This window comes from Bombyx mori, chromosome 3, assembly GCF_030269925.1.
Source record: "Bombyx mori chromosome 3, ASM3026992v2".
In the NCBI taxonomy this organism is placed as follows: Eukaryota; Metazoa; Arthropoda; class Insecta; order Lepidoptera; family Bombycidae; genus Bombyx; species Bombyx mori.
In genome coordinates this window covers 4,338,710-4,347,573 of record NC_085109.1, presented here as the reverse complement: position 1 = coordinate 4,347,573, position 8,864 = coordinate 4,338,710, and the positions used below count along the sequence as shown (strand labels likewise).

Genomic DNA, 8,864 nt, shown 5'->3' with positions numbered 1-8,864 from the left:
GGAATCTCACACCCCCGATTACTCTCTTTAGACAACCCATACCCTGGGCCAGGAAGGTCAAGTACCTGGGCGTTACCCTGGATGCATCGATGACATTCCGCCCGCATATAAAATCAGTCCGTGACCGTGCCGCGTTTATTCTCGGTAGACTCTACCCCATGATCTGTAAGCGGAGTAAAATGTCCCTTCGGAACAAGGTGACACTTTACAAAACTTGCATAAGGCCCGTCATGACTTACGCGAGTGTGGTGTTCGCTCACGCGGTCCGCACACACATAGACACCCTCCAATCCCTACAATCCCGCTTTTGCAGGTTAGCTGTCGGGGCTCCGTGGTTCGTGAGGAACGTTGACCTACACGACGACCTGGGCCTCGAATCAATTCGGAAATACATGAAGTCAGCGTCGGAACGATACTTCGATAAGGCTATGCGTCATGATAATCGCCTTATCGTTGCCGTCGCTGACTACTCCCCGAATCCTGATCATGCAGGAGCCAGTCACCGTCGACGCCCTAGACACGTCCTTACGGATCCATCAGATCCAATAACCTTTGCATTAGATGCCTTCAGCTCTAATACTAGGGGCAGGCTTAGGGACCCCGGTAACCGTACTCGTCGAACTCGACAAAGAGGTCGACGTGCAACCTAACCCATGCATCAGCCCGCTGAGTTTCTCGCCGGATCTTCTCAGCGGGTCGCGATTCCGATCCGGTAGTAGATTCATTCGCGAAACAATTGCTCTTGAGTTGTTAGGTCTCCTTCGGAGGCGCTCGGGCAGTTGTTAGCAAATCCCACCCCTCTTGGCTGAGCCTTTGCTCGCCCACCTGTCCTGGTGAAACTGGAAAGGCCTTCGGGCCACCAGTAAACTTTCAATCATAAAAAAAAAAAAAAAAAAAAAAAGCATGCATACTATTTATTGTCAAACTTTTGTTCTTGGCGTCTGTTGTCAAATTGAGAATAGATTAAATATTGTTTGCCTTTGTTAATATTTTTATAGTGTAATCTTGACGAAATTTGTGATTATAGAAGTGTAAAATACAATCTTAATAGTGTGCAAACTTACAATTCCAATTAATTATAGTCGAATTTCGACTACTGCGGGACCTCTAGTTGTTTATAAGTTGATTTCGATAAACGAGTAAGAGATTAGAAAGCTCGGACAATGCTATTGTCAATTTGAAACGTCAAACAAAAGGTTTCTACAACGGAATTGTGAATTTTTATAACCTAAAAGCCATCTTCGATGGAAACGAGACTTAAAACATTAAACAACTCACAAGAACAATAAGTAAGTATCAACGCAATAATGGAACCGATGGCTTAGCAGCTTAAGCCATAGGCTTTCAAATTTGAGGGGCGCGTGTTTGTAAAACAAAATTGCAACGCCTCGTTGTCGATACTAATTTATTACATGAAAAATTGTATGTTGCATTTGAAGCATTCTGATATTATTATGACTGTCTTTCTGTATTTAATTTCTCGGATGTAGAATTCATATATCATAGTCATTATTCGTAATAAGTATTTACGTGGTACTAGATAATGACCGGTTTTTTTTTATGATAACGCCATCTTGTTGTGTCTTTAAAGCGATTAGTTGCCCTCAATTAAGAAAAATAGTATTATTATTCGCCAATAGATGACGGGAAGAGTTGATTATTGAAAACACGAATAAAACAACATTTTCTGAAAATAAATCGTAGCTAGATCGATTTATCGCCCCCGAAATCCCCTGTATACTAAATTTTATGAAAATCGTTGGAGCCGTTTCCGAGATTCAGATTATATATAAGAATTGTTCGTTTAAAGGTATAAAATATAAGATTTACGTTTAGCTTATACAATTATTGTTTTTCATTTTTCATATTTCATTCATTTCTTTCGTTTCATTCATTTCGTTCTTTTAATTCATATTTATTTATTGCATAAATGCATGAACCAGCTTACGATTCCCCTGGTGTCAAGTGGTTACCGAAGCCCATATACCACACAATTAATAATGTTATATATGTATATTCTGAGGTGAGGCGTTTATTACAGTTAAGGCTTACTCAGAAGGATAGCTCAAAATAGGATTACCAATTATACAAATTATATCCATGAAATTTATGATCCATTGATCATTGTGCAATTTGAGATGGGACAAGGTAACATAAGGCTTAAGTCGTGCTCATTTAAGTTACTTTTTTAACTTTCATACGATTTTTCAACACTCAAGCTTATTTGCAAAGAGACAGCGAAGGATCGCATCCTATGGAAAGCAATCTCAGGAACAATGAACATGCAATGAGCATTCTTAAATGACCCTTGATGCATTGTAGTTGAGCTTATCTTTTGTTTCTGGCTGAGTGCTCTGTCATTGTCTTCCGCTTTTTGAGGTAGGAAATCGGAATCTAAATGCATATGTCTTCCAATCTCTTCCAATGCATTCTAATGAAACTTGCGGTCCAATCCAAGAAAATGAAATTTTTCATGGGGTTACGGTTCGGCTGTCGGAGGGTGTGTCCAAAATCCAACCCAACCCAAACAAATAGACAACACAACGTGAATACCGCCACCCACCTTGAGATATGAGCTTAAAGTCTCAACTATAAATTATATAAAGTTTGTCCTTCCCTTAAACTGCTAGGCAGCGGCCTGGCTCTGCCCCTGGCATTTCTGAGGTCCATGGGCGACGGTAACCACTCACCATCAGGTATCATCAGGACGTATGCTCGTCTATCTACAAAGGCAATAAAAATAAAAAAGAACGCAAGACAGTTAATTCTTATCATTTCGTACACGGATTTCTTACACGCTGTTTTAATTTTCTTTGTACATAAGTTCATGACAAGACAGCAAGCAACATACAACACTTGAAAACAAAAGCGGGCCATAGTCCCATTCAATGTCACAACGCCCTCTTTCGCTTGGGGCTTAGAAATCATAAGCCTAATTCTTTCACGTAAGTTTGTCTTAACAAGAAAACACTTAAAATATGCTATCGAGTAATCGGCTTCATTTCTCAAGATGAGCGCCGGCATTTAAGTTATGATGTCCACAAGCTCAAGTATCTCAACATCAGATCGGACGTGAGCTAATCACTCGCCTACAAACAGATAAGCCCGGTAAGTTAGCGCTAGTACTTCTCAAGAGTTTGGCTCATCTTTGAATCGGTATTATAGTTTACTTTCAAAAAGAATTTATAAAATTAATTACAAATATATAAAAAAAAAATTACGTTCCTTCTATTCATTCCCGATCCTCCTGACGCAAATTATAGACTGCAACTAATAATAGATTTTAGTCGCTTGGCTGGTAGTAAACTGGGTCCGCTTACGTCAATAAAATAATGGTAACTATGCCCGCTTTCATTAGGTTACTTATAGAAAGAGTGTCAGATGTCGGTTTAAGCTTGTAAGGATTATTCTAGATGCGAAAAAATATTATACACGCACCCTACCAAACTTTATCATATTATTAAATAAACCGGCCATTTTCAGTACTTTTACATTAATCATTCCAACAAATCAGCTCTCAGTTTTCATTCAACATGACAAGTTAACAGTCTTTTTGAAAATTTTAAGCACACATTATAACGTGCCATAAATATGAATAGCCCAACTCCATCGACATGCCCGCGATTATAAATTATAACTGTTTATCGTAGAAGCTTTTGTTTTTTTTTTTCGATCCAGTGCTTGGCTGTGTTCCAGATAATCTTGGACGTGTGTATTAAATACCTATCAACAGATGGATAGATTAAAATAAACACACCTTAATTTATTTTAATCTATACTAATATATAAATCTACAGTGGTTTTTACGGATGTTCCGTTATAACTACTGAACTATGCATCCGATTGACTTGAAACTTGGTATCCGTGTAGAAGATACATGTACTTAATGGATAGGGTAATATTTATACGAATGTTGGACTCTCTACACCAGTTGCGGGGGCGTTAATGATGATAATCTTTGTAGGGTAAGAAATAATAACGTTAATTTGAAATGCCCAGCGAAGCGGACGGGTACAACTAGTATCTAATAAATGTAGACTAAATTAAATAATTTCAGCCATGTTTAAACAGATAAATTTTGGGAATATTTCAGAAAATCTAAAAGATGGGAACATTTTCATTTCGCTGACCTCTGGATTCTCATCGTCCTGGCTATCCTTGCCACGGAACCCATACGTAGGTTCGATCCCGGACTTACATATACGGGATTTCGGTGCACCAAATTAATTTAGGACAACTTTTCAACAACCCACTCTTAAATATTATACAATATAATATATATCAGTACATCACACAATTAGTAGCTTTAGTACAATTAGTGAATAAACATAGAGACAAAGTCATAGAAGGCGAGGGAGAGTGTGACAAGATTTTTTATTTTATTTACCATGTTTTTATTTCTATAAAACATATTGCAGGTTGTGTTTTGGTTGCTAAGCTTTTTTATTATATAATATATGACGGCGTTAACAATATTTCTAATAAACATCACGTGCAACAGGCGTGACTCACACAAGCCGGGTGCGCCGGCCGTGTCGTTCCACTCGTGCAACAGAAGTGACTCATAAGCCAGCTGCGCCGGCTAGTATAAAAAGGCGGTGCGTGCCTTGCGAGAAACATTCGTTGGACTGCGCTTGCCTGGTGCACTTACTATATCCTTGTTACGTTGTGTGATTCAGTGACTGTTGTACGTACTGGTTAAAGTTGGACAAGTGTTAAAGTGAATTGTTAAGATAACATATTGTTGATTAAATCAGGAATCAGAAGTGACATCGTTTTACTTGGTGTTCAACAAGATAATGTCTACCCTCAAGCTTACATCAGAAGTGGGATCAGGACTCTACTCTCACTGGCGTGACGTGTTTGAACATGTTCGAAGTACAGCAAAAAAAAAAACATGATGCAGATCAGAATACTAGTAGTGGTACGCCACAAGAGCGTGAATGCAGCATACGTAAGTCGTGTAATAACGTCTCTGTTACCTCGATGGAAGATCTGAGCCACGAAGAAATCGTCACATCTTACGTTCTGGCTCATGTTGCCCAGTTTGACTGTCGACTTCATCACATGGCATTTACTAACGGAAATACAACACGTTCGATCGCAATAATGGATCTGTCGTGACGAGTGGGTAGTTCCGACACGAATCGTTTTTAAGCCAATGACTACTGCTAGAGTTACATGGCACTAGTACAGTAAACCAGGACATGAGACTGTGAATTGTCGCTGAAATTTTAGAATCTACTCGATTCAATACCAATAACACTACACGTTCGATGACTTCGGGCTCCAGCAAGCAAGCAAACAAGAAAGCAAGCAAGTTTCCGTGGGGAAGAAAAATTGACACATCTGAAGTCGTCGTGACCTGTAAGATAAGACGTCCGGTGCGTTCGTGTCTGGCGATGCGGCGGTGTTCGGGTTCCGCTGGCGGATGCAGGTTTTTCCGGTGAAGTGCGTGCTTGTGCGTGCTTGACAAGTGTTCGCGGTTGGCTTCCTCAGTGTGGGAGTAACATCGTGTAAGAGAGGTGGAACCCGTAAAATTGTAGTTTGCGTGGTGGCTGGTAAGATTTGTTGCGGTAAGAAGTTTGCATGGTGGTAAAATGTCTTGTGAGTCTGCACAGGTAGCCGGAGGTGAGACTTCCACGGTCGCGGCCCACCCAGTCCGCGAGAACCGGGCAGATCGCCTCGACGGTACGGAGGCCGGCCGACGGGTCCGCCAAACGACGAGACCACGCCTCCAGCACGGACTGCCGATATTGGAGCCCCCGCGCTCCGGCTGCACTTGCGCTAGGGCGCGCCGCCTCGTAGGAGACTGTGAGGTATCATTGAATAACTGCGATCGCGCGCTGCCGGCGTCGCAGCGCGGCGACCTTCTCGTGGGTAAGGACGTGGCACCAGACGGGTGCTCCGTATAGTGCCATCGACCGCACGGGTACCATCACCCTGCCTATTTCTGCCGTGAAGCAGTGGTGTATTTCGGTTTGAAGGGTGGGGCAGCGGTTGTAACTATACTGAGACCTTAGAACTTCTATCTCAAGGTGTGTGGTGCGTTTACGCTGTGGATGTCTATGGGTTCCAGTAACCACTTAACACAAGGTGGGCTGTGAGCTCGTCCACACATTAATACGAAAATCATAATCAAACGAAATTAGATACGAAGTTTAAAGGGCCGTTTAAAGTAGTTGAAGTATTGGATGGTGTCGATTTAATTTTGACTCTCACACATTCGCTTAAGGCTCGAGCTACTACTTGCCTCACAAAAATACAGCCTGCAAAACCTGAACAACCTCCTCATCCGTGGGCGCCCGGCTCTCGCCTGCAAGTCGGCTGTTACGTGTGCGGTGATGCGAGCCATGTAGCTTCTGGGTGTTCCATGCGCTACAAGAAGAAAAACGACACTGCTCCAGGTGCTGTGGCAGGTCCAACCAGAGACGTCAACGTGTGTTCCAGAGCTTCAGTGTGTTACAGATAAGTGGTTTTGGCTCCCCCTTTATGTTCCATTCAGGGTCAGAATGTAGTCTTATAAAACAAAGCCATAGTAATTTATTCAATGGTAAGCGGTTTCATGAACAAGTCACCGTAGTCATCCTAGACACGTCCTTACGGATCCATCAGATCCAATAACTCTTGCATTAGATACCTTCAGCTCTAACACTAGGAGCAGGCTGAGGAACCCCAGTAATCGTACTCGTCGAACTCGACAAAGAGGTCGACGTGCAACCTAACCCATGCATCAGCCCACTGAGTTTCTCGCCGGATCTTCTCAGTGGGTCGCGATTCCCATCCGGTAGTAGATTCATTCGCGAAGCGATTGCTCTTGAGTTGTTAGGTCTCCTGCGGAGGCGCTCGGGCAGTTGTTAGCAAATCCCACCCCTCTTGGCTGAGCCTTTGCTCGCCCACCCGTCCTGGTGAAGCGGGAAAGGCCTCCGGGCCACCATCTTTCAATCATCTGCAGTTTTGGAAAACGATAGGTATAAGTTGAGATATGTAAATGGTTCTAGTGTACAAAGTTCCCCATGAAAACTTACGCGAAGTACCTCGAGGCCCGTCAGGCCTACTAGAAATTTCTGAAAATTATAGTGACGATGACGTGACGGCGTACACAGATGGGTTAATTAATCTTGTTCGTGAAACTGATCTTAATGATGACGACTCTATCACTGACAATAGAAGCGACATTTTTGTCCGCAAATAGCGATACAGCAAACATAGTCTGTGGGTAGTGATACAATGTCTGTAAGCTCAGGCACCTCAGGTGCAGGTGTTGGAAATGTAGAAAACGATGGTCGGTCTCGCACTATTTCTGAAGAAATTTCGTATAAATGTTCTGGTTTAAGAAATGTTTTAACAAACGCTACCGTACACGCAGATAAAAAAAAAAAAAAAAAAAAAAGGAGAGAATTGTATGTGGCTAGAGAGATGTTAATCCGGACTAGCAAAAAAAAAAAGAGAAAAAAAAAAAAAAAAAAAAAGTGTGAAGTCATTGAAGGGTCTGTCCGGTCCAATGGCTTGGCTATAGGGATTTTCATCCAGATTAGCCACAACAATTAGCTACAGGGATTGCGATCCGGTCTAGCATTATCCGGTCCAGTTCGAAAAACTGAAGGGATAACAATTCCGATTTAAGTTAAAAGGGACATACTTACATACCTGAAGAGATTTAAATGAACTGGCCCAGGTATGTAAGCAGTCAGTATTTATAGCCAGTATAGGATTTTCTGAAGAATTATGCGAACCGAACCGTATTAGATTGTTAATATCATAGACCACGTTTTAAGTTGCATCCGTTAATGTCAGGATGAACGAATACGCTTATTGTCTACAGAACAACCATAAAAAGGCGCACGAGGACGAGCGCATGTCAGTATGGCCGTGACGGCGTTAACAATATTTCTAATAAACATCACGTGCAACAGGCGTGACTCACACAAGCCGGGTGCGCCGGCCGTGTCGTTCCACTCGTGCAACAGAAGTGACTCATAAGCCAGCTGCGCCGGCTAGTATAAAAAGGCGGTGCGTGCCTTGCGAGAAACATTCGTTGGACTGCGCTTGCCTGGTGCACTTACTATATCCTTGTTACGTTGTGTGATTCAGTGACTGTTGTACGTACTGGTTAAAGTTGGACAAGTGTTAAAGTGAATTGTTAAGATAACATATTGTTGATTAAATCAGGAATCAGAAGTGACATCGTTTTACTTGGTGTTCAACAAGATAATGTCTACCCTCAAGCTTACATATATATATTAAATCAATAATAAAGTAAGAAACTTCAGCTTTATCAAGTATAATGGAAAGTAAAAATATAGATAATGAAAAACAATTCAACGGCATAATTTTGATATATTTTTTTATAATAATAATGTATTAGAATTTTCCTTTCTTCATTTTATACTTACAAGAATCACTGTCGTCTCCGAAATAGCTCAATTCAAAGTGGGTGCAACGGTTGTTATCATGGGAATTCACACGTTTGTAGTCAGGACAACTATTATTAGGTCCAGGACGAGTCCTCACATCCGCAGAACATTTCCTCCGCCTACCGTCATTAGGGCACGTCGTAATAACCCACTTCGCACCTTAGGCACGTCTTGAGGTACATTAACAGCGACATTTCTAGTTAACACATACTATTTAATCCCGAAACTACGAGTATTGGAAAGAATTCGAATCACATTTAATTTTTAGGGTTCTGTACTAAAGTTGGATGAAAATTTACTTTTATCAGTCTGTGGCAACCATTTTGTTGGACTATTGGCATTTAAGCCTAAGGATTAAAACGGTGGATAAACTCTTATCCAGTCAGACTTAGTGTTCAAATCGCACGGATAGGAAAAAAAACTATTCAAGCAAATATGTATCGAAGA

General features: G+C 41.5%; 1 long non-coding RNA gene across 1 annotated transcript; it reads left to right on the top strand.

Annotated features, from left to right (window-relative positions):
• The first annotated feature begins 971 nt into the window (after positions 1–971).
• LOC134201141 (uncharacterized) lies at positions 972–8,181 on the top strand. Its single transcript, XR_009976345.1, has 2 exons — positions 972–5,819; positions 6,269–8,181. It is a non-coding gene; the product is annotated as an uncharacterized LOC134201141 (long non-coding RNA).
• Positions 8,182–8,864: the final 683 nt, after the last annotated feature.